Source organism: Trichomycterus rosablanca, chromosome 1 (assembly GCF_030014385.1).
Source record: "Trichomycterus rosablanca isolate fTriRos1 chromosome 1, fTriRos1.hap1, whole genome shotgun sequence".
Taxonomy (NCBI): domain Eukaryota; kingdom Metazoa; phylum Chordata; class Actinopteri; order Siluriformes; family Trichomycteridae; genus Trichomycterus; species Trichomycterus rosablanca.
In genome coordinates this window covers 72,939,494-72,953,253 of record NC_085988.1, presented here as the reverse complement: position 1 = coordinate 72,953,253, position 13,760 = coordinate 72,939,494, and the positions used below count along the sequence as shown (strand labels likewise).

General features: G+C 38.3%; 1 protein-coding gene and 1 non-coding gene across 2 annotated transcripts in view; both read left to right on the top strand.

Moving 5' to 3' along the window:
* The window catches only part of foxp2 (forkhead box P2), a 163,193-nt gene that overhangs the window by 40,736 nt on the left and 108,697 nt on the right, over positions 1 to 13,760 (top strand). The gene's annotated exons all lie outside the window — the stretch shown is intronic.
* trnat-agu (transfer RNA threonine (anticodon AGU)) lies at positions 3,942 to 4,015 on the top strand. The gene has a single exon. It is a non-coding gene; the product is annotated as a tRNA-Thr (tRNA).

The window sequence follows — 13,760 nt, the reverse complement described above, 5'->3', positions numbered from 1 at the left end:
TGTCTGTCTGGAGATTTGGGTGTGCGCCCGTGCTTCAGGCTTGTTATGATCCAGATTAATGTTGCAGATTAAGCACAGAGGCACTTGCTCTGTGCTGTTGTGATTGTTGAGCTCTATCTAACCCCCACCACCCATGAAATATGTATGCAAATATATTTGGACACTATCATTATAGGCTACTTAATAGGGATTTCATTAAAAAGCTGCCATGCAAGGCAAAGGCAAGTTGCCATGGATACTGTGGTGCTTAAGTACAGTGTGTTATCATGTTTGGCGCCGTTATGTCATCACAGTATTTTAATGGTCCATTTCAGGCCACGTTGATCTCATCATTAAGATGAAGAGACTCTGCTTCTATCAGTTTGTCGTTAACTTTTTTTATTTCCTCGCTTTGTTTCAGACATATGATGACGTATGAATATCTACATTAGTGTAACATAAATAAGGTGTGACAGTGTAGCATTAATTTTCATTTATTCGTCTTTAGTAATCACTGTATTTTAAGGTTCTGGGGGTCTGGAACAGTCTTTGGACAAGTCTTTCACATGGCACCATTTACTTGCTCATGCACCTCAGGTCAATTAAGATGGTGTTTTCACTCATCAGCTTCGGTTGGATTAAAACGGACCCTGGTGCAATTGCTCTGTTAGTAAACGTGAGTGCCTTCCTTTTGCAGAGTAAGTAAGCAGACCGAGAACACTTAAGCAGAAAGGTCTCTGTCTGTTTCAAAATGAACTCTGATGTGATTCTATTCAGGAATGAACACCATATGAATCAAATGCATCTAAACGAACCAAACACATGACATGATGTCACGAGATGAGCTGCAAAAGAACAGAGTGCATTAAAAACAGTGCAGCGGAGGGATTTTTGAAGCTATTTTGACTCCTTTAATCATTTTACCACCTCTTGCTGTGTTTCCAGTTGGTAAAAATACCAGCAGGTATACACAGCCCCGATAAGTGCATCAAGCCCAGTATGGTGCTTTGTTCTGACAACTGGCTTGCAACATAGAATAGAATAGAATAGAATAGAATAGAATAGAATAGAATAGAAACTTTATTTGACTTTGTACATGGTACAACAAAATACTGTGTGGTACTTCTCAACATAAATGAATCACATAAAAAAGAAAAACAACAGCAACAAGAAAAACAACACAGACATAAAACATGCAGTCAATTATAGCAGCATATAATATTGAGGTGCAAAGTGGCAAAAGTGAGGTGCTAAAATGAGGTGCAAAAAAAAGAGTTTTTAAGGGTTTGGGCAGGGGTGTACAAAGGGAGTGATGGAGGTCACAGCTCCAGGGAAGAAGCTGTTCCTCAACATGTGTCTCATGCCACTTATTTTATTTATTTATTCATTTATTTCTTATTTATTTTGGTTTAACTGTAATTTGTGAATGTGAACGCTAAGCAAACCAGGACAAAAGCATACCAATGTATCATCTTTGTTAGTCTGGACCAAGGGAACTGAAATACAAGTATAAACATAACCTAAGAGTAACAAGAAGCATGTTTTATGATGGGGAATGAAACTGAATAACCTGAAATTAACTCACAAATACATATGAAGAACATGCCAAACTTTGCCCAGGCTGGATTTGAATATGGTTTGCTAGAGTTGCAAGGATATAATAAAACTAATTTGATATACAGAGTCATTTATACATATACAGGTGTACAGTACAACTTAATTCTTTCTGTTCATATCCCAGCTTGTTTGAAAGATGGGGTCAGAGTGCAGGGTCAGCCATTGTATGGCACCCCTGGAGCAGAAAGGGTTAAAAGCCTTGCTCAAGGGCCCAACAGTAACTGCTTGGCAGAGCTGGGATTCGAACTCTCAACATTTCAGTTGAAAGCTCTACCCACTAAGCTACCCCGTCCCATCAAATTCTTTCTTCACATATCCCAGCTTGTTTGAAAGATGGGGTCAGAGTGCAGGGTCAGCCATTGTATGGCACCCCTGGAGCAGAGAGGGTTAAAAGCCTTGCTCAAGGGCCCAACAGTGGCTGCTTGGCAGAGCTGGGATTCGAACTCTCAACATTTCAGTTGATAACCCAAAGCCCTACCCACTAAGCTACCCCTGTCCCCGGTACATGCGCATATAAGGGCAAGTTTATGCATGGAAGTCTAAAATCTACATGCCAGTACGTTCATGTATATAGGGCAGTGTTTACCAGTGCAGCGTGCATACTGGTGGCTCGGACATCAGCTGCACGGCGGAGTGGAAATGAACTCGAGTGCGTAACTCTAACCAGGGAGAACAGCCTTGCTGCCTGTGGCAACTCCACCGGGCCTGTAACGCATCACCTTCCAAACAGCTGCACACGAGCCCAGCCTGGCTGCAGACTTGTTCATTCATCTGCGTTTCACAATAAATGCTTAAAGACTGAATTCATGATTATTAACACCCTGTTGATTTTTGCACCGAGGTGGATATGATTGGTTCAAGTGATTAGTATAATTTAAGCGAGTGGTTCGTGAGTGCTACTGTAAGCAGGCTAGTTGCATTGCCTCTGGGTCGGGGGGACCAGACACCCCCCAACAGCCATGTGGGTGAGACAATGATAGAGATGCGCTCTTGACACTGCCTACTGTCTCAGGGCAGTGTGTTTTGTGTCTGGTTTAATTGAAAAGAAATCATTAGAGGGGGGTTGCTATGGAAATGGTGTCATTGCGCGTAGAAGGAGAGCTGGAGCAACATGGCGGGTGACCACCGTGCACGCCACCGGTTTCTCCTCCCCACCACCACCAGCCGCTGGCTTTCTTCACAAGTGCTGCTGCTGGGATTGTGCGTCCTTGTTGACCTTGGAAGTCCAAAGCTATGCAAAATGAAGCGTAAAAGAGAGAAAGTGGGAAGGAATTAGCTGCACACATATGCAAGGCATCACTGGCAATGATGGGTAGAAAAAATGAGGCTGATTTAATTGGAAAGAAACTTCCAGACGTTTAATGAAGCAACTCCTTGGTCACTGTTTATTCCAGAACAAGAGGGTGGAGAGCCGTAAAAGGTGTTAGAGTTTTTGGCCTAGGATCAGGTTATGATATCGTATTATTGAAATATGGTCCAGTCGAGCGGATAATGCACCATTGTGAGCCAGTTAAATCATACCAGCAGAGTTCAAAGTGGTCTTATGAGGCGCTGAAAGCTAAATGTTGAACTAAATAAATCTGTCTTGCCTGTGCTGGGTAGATCTCATGGAACATGAAAGTTCTTGGTGTTTGTCTATAAGTGGTGTGTTAGTCCGTGTGTTGGATTGCCAGCATGTGCACATGCAATCAAAATGTTTAACAACATGGGTGAGTTTGTATCCTAATATAACGTCCATATAAGTTCTGTTTGAAAAGTCAGCATTTGATGCAACAACAGTTTTTGTTGCTTGTTAGAAGCCAAAACAGCTCTGACTAAGCTTACTGTCTAGTCAGTGTGGTGGTGGGTTCGGAGCCTAGCCCAGAAATATCAGACTCCAGGGCAGAAATGCAACCCATCACAGGGTATCACACACTCACCTGTTTACCGACACCTACAGGCAGTCTAGAGTAGCCAAACCATATACAGTCAGGTTACTGGAAAGTCAGAGGAAACGCATTATTAAATAATAAATAATAAATAATAAATGCATTATTAAACCCTGGACTTGTGCAGCACCAATACTGCCTATTAATAAAACGGAAAGAATAATAAAATGTATTAATAAATACATTTATATTAATAAATGGAAAGAATTATTAAAATGGCTATTTATTTATAATTATTAAATGCCTATTAATAAAATGGAAAGAAATGGAAATAATGGATTTCCTTATCCATAAGGCAGTTGTGACCTAGTGGTTAAGGTACTGGACTAGTAATCAGAAGGTTGCTGGTTCAAGCCCCACCACTGCTAGGCTTCTTCTGTTGGGCCCTCAATTGCTCAGACTATATGCTATATGTAGGGCAGTTGTAGCCTAGTGGTTAAGGTACTGGACTAGTAATCCAAAGGTCGCTGGTTCAAGCCCCACCACTGCCAGGTTGCCACTGTTGGGCCCTTGAGCAAGGCCCTTAACCCTCAATTGCTTACTGTCACAGTACTGTAAGTCGCTTTGGATAAAAGCGTCTGCTAAATGCTGAAAATGTAATGTAATGTAATATGCTGTTACAGTACTGTTAGTCACTTTGGATTAAGGCATCTGCTAAATGTCGTAAATGTAAATAATGTCACACATTTCTGAGTAAAGCAGCTCGTTTTTTGGTTGATGTCTTCTGCATGTTTAAGTGTGTGTTGTGACAGTAAAGAATTAACAGATGTTTAGGTGTAAAGGTGTCAACTACAGTTTTGTTACATTTTAAACAATACACCCCTCAAATTGTTATTGTGATTACTTTATTATTTTTCTCCTCTAATCTAGTCATATCCAATTACCCTGATTGCGTTACACATCACCTCTACCGATACAACCCTCCACTGCTGACTGAGGAGCACCACAACTGACACACGCCCCCTCCGACACGTGTGCAGTGCACTTTTCACCTGCACAAGGCGAGTTCATATGCGGATCAGCCTTGCGTACGGAGAGCCACACCCTGATCACATTATTCCTTGACTCTGCGCAGGCGCCATCAATCAGCCACCAGAGGTCGTAATTGCAATACTATTATTATTATTATTATTATTATTATTATTATTAATAATAAATATTATTATTATATGTTATTAAGACACTTTAATTTCATTATACTTTAATTATACAATTGTAATTAGAGTATAATACTTTTATACCTTAAATACTTTAATACCTTAATATTTGGGGTCTTCTTTCTAAAATTTATTGGATTTGTTAGTACTGTCTTTAAAGACAAGGTGACATAAAATTAAAGATTTTCAGCTTCGTCATGAATTTGTTAATCAATTTAATAGCACATTTTACCACCAATTTAGATTTTTCACTGAAAGCGATTGCTTTAACACAACTCACTGGATGGCAAGACATACGCCCTTAAGACTTAAATAATTAACCCAATTGCTTGAAAATTTATCAGTATTTAAAAATACAATTAAATATTAAACCTATGTGGGATTTTGGGTAGCACAGTGGTCTATCTCGCTAGCCCACTACCTCTGAGCTCTCGTGCTCTGGAGTTTAAATCTCAGCTGGCTTACTGACCTGGCCTGATGTTCAACATGTTTAGTTGACTGTGCTTGAAGGTAGGTTGACCTGGTTCCTTAAAGCGACCTCTGCTGGCTGGTTGAGGTGTAGATGACTCATAGAATAGCAAAGCATTTTCGGTGGCTAAAAAGATGTGAGAATTTCGGAGGGGGCGTGTGATCATTAGATTTAGAATTAATAATATACAATATTAAAGCTATGGTTCATGGGTTTGATTTATAGTCAAATGTGTTTCTTTTTTATAGGATATAATGTAATAAGTATGTAGGGATAATGTGCATAATTAAAATGCTTCTAGATCTGAGTAAATTTGTGTGATCGAGTGAGTGAGTGAGTGTATGAATGCATGATCCCCATCTGGGTTGTGTTACTACATTGCACCCAGTGCTGTAGCGATAGACTCTGAATTACCGGGACCCTGATCAGGGTAAGCTGGTTAATGCCAATGACTGAGGTGTAGTAGTGATACTGAATATTAAGACCAATCACATGAAGAAAAAGTTGAGTTTTGATTGAGGTTGTGTTCTAGGGAGGGACTGGCATGGGCTGCATGTGGATGCTTGTGAAAAACACACTTTTTTGGTTGAGTCTATACCTCACGTGTTGATAAACAGCTGGCCCCCTGGCTGCTCTTCCAGCGGTTTATGTCTCTTCCGACAGAGCCAGGTGAGCTTCAATCTCTCCAGGTCCATGTGGTGCAGCGAGCTGGTAGCAGATGGACTTGCTTTTGCATCTGCTGTGTACAGACCGGCCTTTGTACTTCACTCCTAGGGGAGAGCGCGCCTTTCTTCTCTGCAAGTAGATTCCTGTCTGAGCGACTAAGAAAACCATCTGTGGCATGCAAGAAGGAGGGAGGGGGGATTGACAAAAGGATTGACAAACACCATTAGCCGAAGACGTTCCGTGTCGTCGCTAGTGTGTACTGTTTACAGTACGGCGCATATGTCAATACATCACTGTGACGGCTGTCTGGCAGAGGACCCGCTTTCTCCGGCAATAATTAAGGTTGGAGAAGGAGGAATCAAGGGGGCTTGATTAACTAACATCTGTAGGGACAACTTTGCCTTTGTGAAGTGACATGAAAAATCGTATTTCTCACTTTTAATCTGGGATATATATATATATATATATAGATATACTTATCAGCCATAACATTAAAACCACCTCCTTGTATCTAAACTCACTGTCCATTTTATCAGCTCCACTTTGAAGCACTTTGAAGTTCTACAATTACTGACTGTAGTCCATCTGTTTCTCTACATACTTTTTTAGCCTGCTTTCACCCTGTTCTTCAATGGTCAGGACCCCCACAGGACCACCACAGAGCAGGTATTATTTAGGTGGTGGATCATTCTCAGCACTGCAGTGACACTGACATGGTGGTGGTGTGTTAGTGTGTGTTGTGCTGGTATTAGAGGATCAGACACAGCAGCACTGCTGGAGTTTTTAAATACTGTGTCCACTCACTGTCCACTCTATTAGATACTCCTACCTAGTTGGTCTATCTTGTAGATGTAAAGTCAGAGATGATCGGTCATCTATTGCTGCTGTTTGAGTTGGTCATCTTCTAGACCTTCATTATTGGTCACAGGATGCTGCCCACAGGGTGCTGTTGGCTGGATATATTTTTGGTTGGTGGACTATTCTCAGTTCAACAGTGACAGTGACTGTGAGGTGTTTAAAAACTACAGCAGCGCTGCTGTGTCTGATCCACTCATACCAGCCCAACACACACTAACACACCACCACCATGTCAGTGTCACTGCAGTGCTGAGAATCATCCACCACCTAAATAATACCTAAGACCATTGAAGAACAGCATGAAAGGGGGTTAATAAAGCATGCAGAGAAACAGATGGACTACAGTCAGTAATTGTAGTGCTTCTATATGGTAAGTGGAGCTGATAAAATGGACAGTGAGTGTAGAAACAAGGAGGTGGTTTTAATGTTATATATATATATATATATATATATATATATATATATATATATATACAGTATATAAGGTGTTTTTGCTCTAACAGTAGGAAACCAAGTAAAAACTATTTGAATTTGATTACTATTTATTTATTTGATTACTTTACCCACCAGATGCAGGAAAGCAGCCCCTTCCCCAAGCCCACCTCCTCCAACTACTATAACGTCCAACCCGCACGTACCCCCCACCCTCTGGTCATTCCTTCATATCGCTGATATTTTTTTGTATACTATTAGTCCTCAAATGCCAAAACAATCCCAGGTCAGGCTGATCTGTTTTAATTACAGAAAGCATTAAGTTCTAGAGCTAGAGGACGTGACCGGGCAGAGGCGCTTAGGCTGTCATGTAAATACCGCTGTAAATAGTTCTTTAATGATGGCTTTGACAGTCAGCGTCAGCTAGTTTTTTTTCTTCTTTTTCTTTTTTCTTTTTACCCTCTCACCTTCACTCTCGTTCTCGCTTTCTTCTGTGCAGTTTTTTTCCTCCTGCTCTTTCTGATGTTGCTTACTACTGGCATTATTTTTTTTCTTTTTTTCTTTTTGATACATATTAATCATCCAAAGCTGTTATGAAAATATCTTCAAATATCTACCTCTGAGGAGCCTAATATTCAGCCATTGTTTAAAAGGTAGGTTACTTTTTCTCATTCTTCCTACCACTATCTGACCGAGTGTTGCTCTGAATTGTATTGCCCCTACATACAGTATGTAGCATTTTTTTATCCCAGCTGTTGTTTTTTCTTGTCTGCCAATTAAAAACAAGCAGCCAGTAATTATTCAGCATCTCTCAGCATTCTCTCAGCCAGCGCTCTCCCAAGACTACCTAGTCCTGCTCTTTTATTCAAACGCTTCGCAACCTGTCATTTAAAAGCTAGAATAAAAAGGCCACGTACCGTTCGTAGATAACCCTGACAGCCTTCTGGAGCACGGTGAATAAGTAAATCCCAAAATTAGTGCCCTACAGCGGGAAGGTGGGAGCGAGCGTGCGTGCCGGCTCTCTCCGTGCCGAGCTCTAGCGGAGGAGGTGCTACCCGAGCTGTAGCTGTTCGTGCTGCCTGAGACCGCTCAGCGACTGCACGCACACGCGCACGCACACACACTCCACTCACACGCTCTCCACATGTTCTGTAGAACCTGCACGGGATGTATTTTTAGCTTTTTTTATCACCTTTGTTTTCAGAGGAAGCTTTGATCTTATTGTGACATCACAAAGCTAATTTGTTTAGAGCTTATACATGTTATAAATTTTCATTTTATCACTTTTTTTTCTTGGGGTTTCTTGGGGTAAAACTCTCCCGAGCCGTCCCTTTACCACCATAATTACCCAGTGACTAGTGCAAATGGTGGTATAATAATAAAAAAAAAAAGAGGGGTCCTTTTTCTGGTGAGTTGAGTATGCGTAAGAGGTGAGTGAGGGACGGGGTCGACCCCGGCGCTTGTTTATGATGCCCCACTGTATAAACACAGTTGGGATGATGACACAGATAAGAGCACAGTGCTCAACATGACACGGGACGGCAGCGCACACCAAACAGCCAGCATTTAACACACACAGGTAACACGTCTACCTTTCTAACCACCTTTTGCCCTCATTTATTACACCATCCATCCATTCGTCCATCCATCCATCTATCCATGTAGAAGTTTATCCCTCTTGGCTTTGCTTTACTGGGTGAATGTTGCTGTTTTTATTATTATTTTTAATTTACTAGTTATTACTAAATTCTGTAATGAATTAATACACATGAGTGTGTTGGTAATGCAGATCAACTTTCGCTTGTTCATGCTTGTATTCTGATTAGTCTTTGCACTGGAATGTGAGGTTGTAAAGTTTGTGCTATCAAGTCACCGTGCAAAATCTTTTTTTTATCTTAGATTTATTTTTGGTACTTTAGCATCCCAGAATTACAGCAGACATGCTGTGACTAAATATCAATGCTGTGCATACATCTGCTCTTTATGAGCGGAAGGAGTTCTGATTTTTCACACTGATTCAGAACTTTATAGAGCCCGTCTGAGTTTGAAGGGAGGGGTCAGTGAAATTATGAACACTGAAATCCTAATTATCTCCATCAAAGGCAGGTGTATAATCTGTTTACTTAAATATTCATGAGAATGACTACGGCACGGTATTGGCCTATTGTGAGCATATTATTAACATTTCATAGGGCTTGTGTTGGAATGCACAAGGGCTCTTCTTCATTATTTAATACCCCGGTGCATAATGAGCTGTGTGATTAGCTCCTACGGAGAGCCCCGTCCTAAAGAGAGATAATTCATATTGTTCTCGAGAGTCGCAATATAATAGGTTCTTTAGCGCAATGAAATTAAATGCTACACATTTTAGATTTCAGGTTACAAATCCCCTTGGCAATATTCCGCGTTTCAGTCAGCGCCTCCTTCCCTTCTGTTTTCAGCCCTGCTTAGAAAAAAAAAAAAAAAAATTTAACAGTGTTTAAATAAAACAAATGTTTACCCACATGTTTTATTTAGAATGCATCCGAGCCAATTAACACCGTTCATTACCCGAGCAGGGTATTTGTTTTGAAAGTTTAACCAATCGCTTTGTTATGCTAATTGTGATGTAATTTAATTTGAGTCCCATAATGATGATGCCGTTATTATCCCCATAAAAGATGCAGTAAAGCATCACGGTCTCATTTGCATGTGCTCAGAGGGGGAACCTGGAGGAGCCGGCACCGGGAGCGATCTATCTACTCTTCATTTTCCACCCTTCTCCCGCCCCTCAGCTTCTCCCTGCCTGTCCCTTCCTATTGATGATCAGCACTATTGGCTGAGAATTTAATGACTAAGACCAGACCAGATGATTGGTTGCGTTAGAGGGACAAATAAATTAAAGGAGACATTTTTATTTACATAAAGTAGAAGTAGACTGTGATTCAATTTTACGGGCAACTAGGAAAAACTATTTAATTAAATATTAATTTCCATTTTTATTATTATTATTTATTTATTTATTTCCATGTGCTCCATTTTATATAGTACTTTTAAAGCTATTTTATTTATAGATTTTTTATTATTGTTTAGGGAAAAAATGCAAGTTTTATAGACTTGTGACAACTAACAATTTCTACAAGTAAGAAGAAAAATAATTTTTTAGTATTTATTTCTATATGTTTATTTACTTTTTAATTTAAACATAAATAAATTGCAAAAAATGATGTACCCGTGAACCAGAATTTTTTATTTTATTTGTTTATTTATTTATTTATATGAGAGCTTGTGTACTGAAATCTGATAACTAATCTGATGCGTGTGAGTATAACAAATACAAGCAGTGGATGAATGTATTAATTTATAAATGTAAATAAATAAAAAAAATAATAAATAAATAAAAAAACATATTTTAAATTGTAGAACAAAACTTGCAGCAACAATCACAGATTATTATTATTATTATTATTATTAATTATTATTATTTCTTATTATATTATAATATATATATATATATATTATATAATACATTATTTATTTATTTATTTATTTATTTATTTTAATGTAATAATAACAACCTAATAATAATGCTGATTTACGTCCACAACAAACAAATGACATTGCACTTAAGATAGTTAAGATAGTGTAGTTTAAATTTACATCAGCTCAATAAAACTAATTAAGCATTAGAGTGTCGCTCCCGTCATGTGTGTTTAAAATATTTGTAAATTCAGATGATTAGCTGTTTTATAACATGGAAAAAATGTCTATACTCTAAAGCTTAACTGGCAAAAAAATCAATTAAGTATAAAATGTGTGGAAGTAAAGAGGAGCTTATTTATATAAATGCACTTTGAGGAGCCATCAGCCCGGTTGTACATAAGCCGCTGCTAAAGACTGTCCATTATCTATTTTGTCAGTGGTTAGACTTGGGCAATTTTCTTCTGGAAAGATTATTTTTCTCATGAGCAATCCTGCCTGTTACAGCCCTAATTGGTTACATAAATCTTGTCTGGTATGAATGAGAAATGTTGCGGTGTTGTCAAGTATAATCTTCACCCTTATTTACCAATTCATTAAGATCTATCGATGCAGGACTGGCGAGAGGGAATGACAACATAAATCAGAACCGGGGATATAATGACCCTAATCAGCCCCAAATAACTGGAAACGTCACTATGAGCTATGTCTCTATGGCCGCGTGGATGTGCTGTGCTGTGCGGCGGTTTCCTTCTCTTACAGCGTCAATGCTGGTGAACTTACAATCACAGCTCACGCAAGTCAACGTCCCCCCTTTAAATCTCTCACCCGCCCTCTATCTCTCACCCTGAACGGGAAAGAAAACCAATGCAACAACAATTAAAAAAGAAACGACCGTTGTTAGAATGGATAATTGATCCAAATATGCATTCGAGTCAGTAAATAAATAGTCCAGGAAGATGGAGAAATAGCAGTTGAAGCAGGTGAGAAAAATGGTGCAATGTAGAGAAAGTGTGTGTGTGTGTGTGTGTGTGTGTGTGTGTGTGTGTGTGTGAGAGAGAGAGAGCGAGAGAGAGAGAGAGAGAGAGAGAGAGAGCACTTGTTTCAAAACTGTTCTTCTGCCAAAAATGATTGGAGCAGACAATAGGGCCTTCCCCTTTTTATAGGTCAATTACTGATAATTAGGTGGGCTGAGTTAATTAAAGAAATTACCCAAAATGAAAACGGGGGTGGGGGGGGGGGGGACTGCTCAATTAGATAGTGTCACTGTCTGTTCACCTACTTTCAGAGTCTTGTTCTCCTAGAGGGAGGTGCTTCTTGGGTACAATTTTAATTATATGGGCCGAACTAAAGGAGGAAAGCCGGCGGTGTTCGAGAGGGCTGGAGGCGATTTTACTCAGAACTGTCTGTATGTGCTGTTCTGTCTGAGTCAGTTTCCCAGTTAATTTCAATTAATATTAATATCGGCTTGCTCAGATTTGTGTATTATCTTTAGAACAGGTCTGAGTGACAGTGACACCCTTATACCTTAAACTCCACATTATTATGTACATCTTGTATATGATTGTAATTCTAAATAGTTTTGGCTAATTGATAAAAAGCTGGGATTAGAATATTGGTTTTTAATTGTAATTAAATTAGCAAATGTGTAATTATATTTAGCAACATTTTTTATCTAGTTAAAAGGAATAAAATAATGTAAGAGAGAGCAAGAGACAATCCTCATCAGTACACTCCAAATGAAACTGCTTTAATTTAAAATAAGTTTACAACCAAGTTAAAATAGTTATTAATTGCTCAAGAAAATGAATAAATAAATAAATAATAATTATAATAATAATAAACTAGATTACTTTAAATTACATTTGCAGCTAATAATTAAAACTTATTGTTAATTTCTTAGATGGGTAAAAATAAGTATTTCTGACTGACAAGGAGCTCCAGTGATGGTAGAGGGGGCTAGAGGCAACCCTAATGCATTCCCTCAATTGATTTACTTTAAATCTCCTTTTATTTTTAAAACCTTAAACTTTCTGATGATTAAATAATTACATGGCTGAAAATAACTGTATTCTGATTAAAATGAATTTACTTAAATTTTATTACATGATCGCAATAATAAATAATAAATAAATAAATAAATAAATAATAAATAAACAAATACATATTTATTTAATCATGTCACTGTTAAATAAATAAATAAATAAATCATGTCACTGTTAAATAAATAAATAAAATGATGGCAAATTGCAAAAAAATTGTACAATTTAAGAAATTAATTAAGAAAAAAGTGTAGTTCTTTTATGTTCATTAAAAAAAATTATATTTTAAGGTTGAATTTACGCTATAGTTGTATTCTTTTGCATTTTGTATATTCTGTATTACTGTATATTAAGGATAACAAATCACTAAAGTGTGTGATTGCTGCTCTTTTATAACACTTACATATAATAAAAGCATTTTAAAATGAGTCAATCAGATTATTTTCTTTAATCCTTGTCACTTTTTTTCCTAACATAAATAGAATTAACCCTCATGTGTAATGACAGATGTGCCATAAAGCCAAAATTTCCCAATTGAAATGCAATTTCCTCATTTTTTTCTTCACTTTCTTTCTGCAAATGCTTTTGTACCCCAGATAACAGCATTCGATTTTGCTGCTCTGCATAGCGCTGATCCAAAAACCCAGCCCTCTGTCTGCCGCCCCCCTTTCATTTTACCAAATTGTAAATATGAATTCACCGACACTCTTACTGAAGAAATCTCATCTATTGTAAATCATGTAAAAATCCCATCTGAAAGGAACAACATACTATTACTCAGGTTTATACTGGAGTCGTTAACTCTATGTTTGGTGGTCCTTTAAATCTCCCAAAGACTTTGGATGTTAAAAGTGGCAGTATTTATTCTTCTGTTCCTTAAGCCTGTTTTTATAGACATGCTGTTTGGTATCCACTGTAATTCTCTGTTCCTGTTCTCTCTCTCGCGCTCTCTCTCTCGCTCTCTCTCTGTGCGTGCACGCTTGGTACCAACACGGATTAGACATACGGAATCCTGTAATAAGCACGGGAAGAAATGGCAATTAAATAAAAATGACTGCTAACATTTCAGACAGTTTAAAGTCTGGCGTTTTGATTTATTAAGCAATCTCGCGTATTAAATATTTGAGCATAGTGTAGGCTGCACTTCTTTATT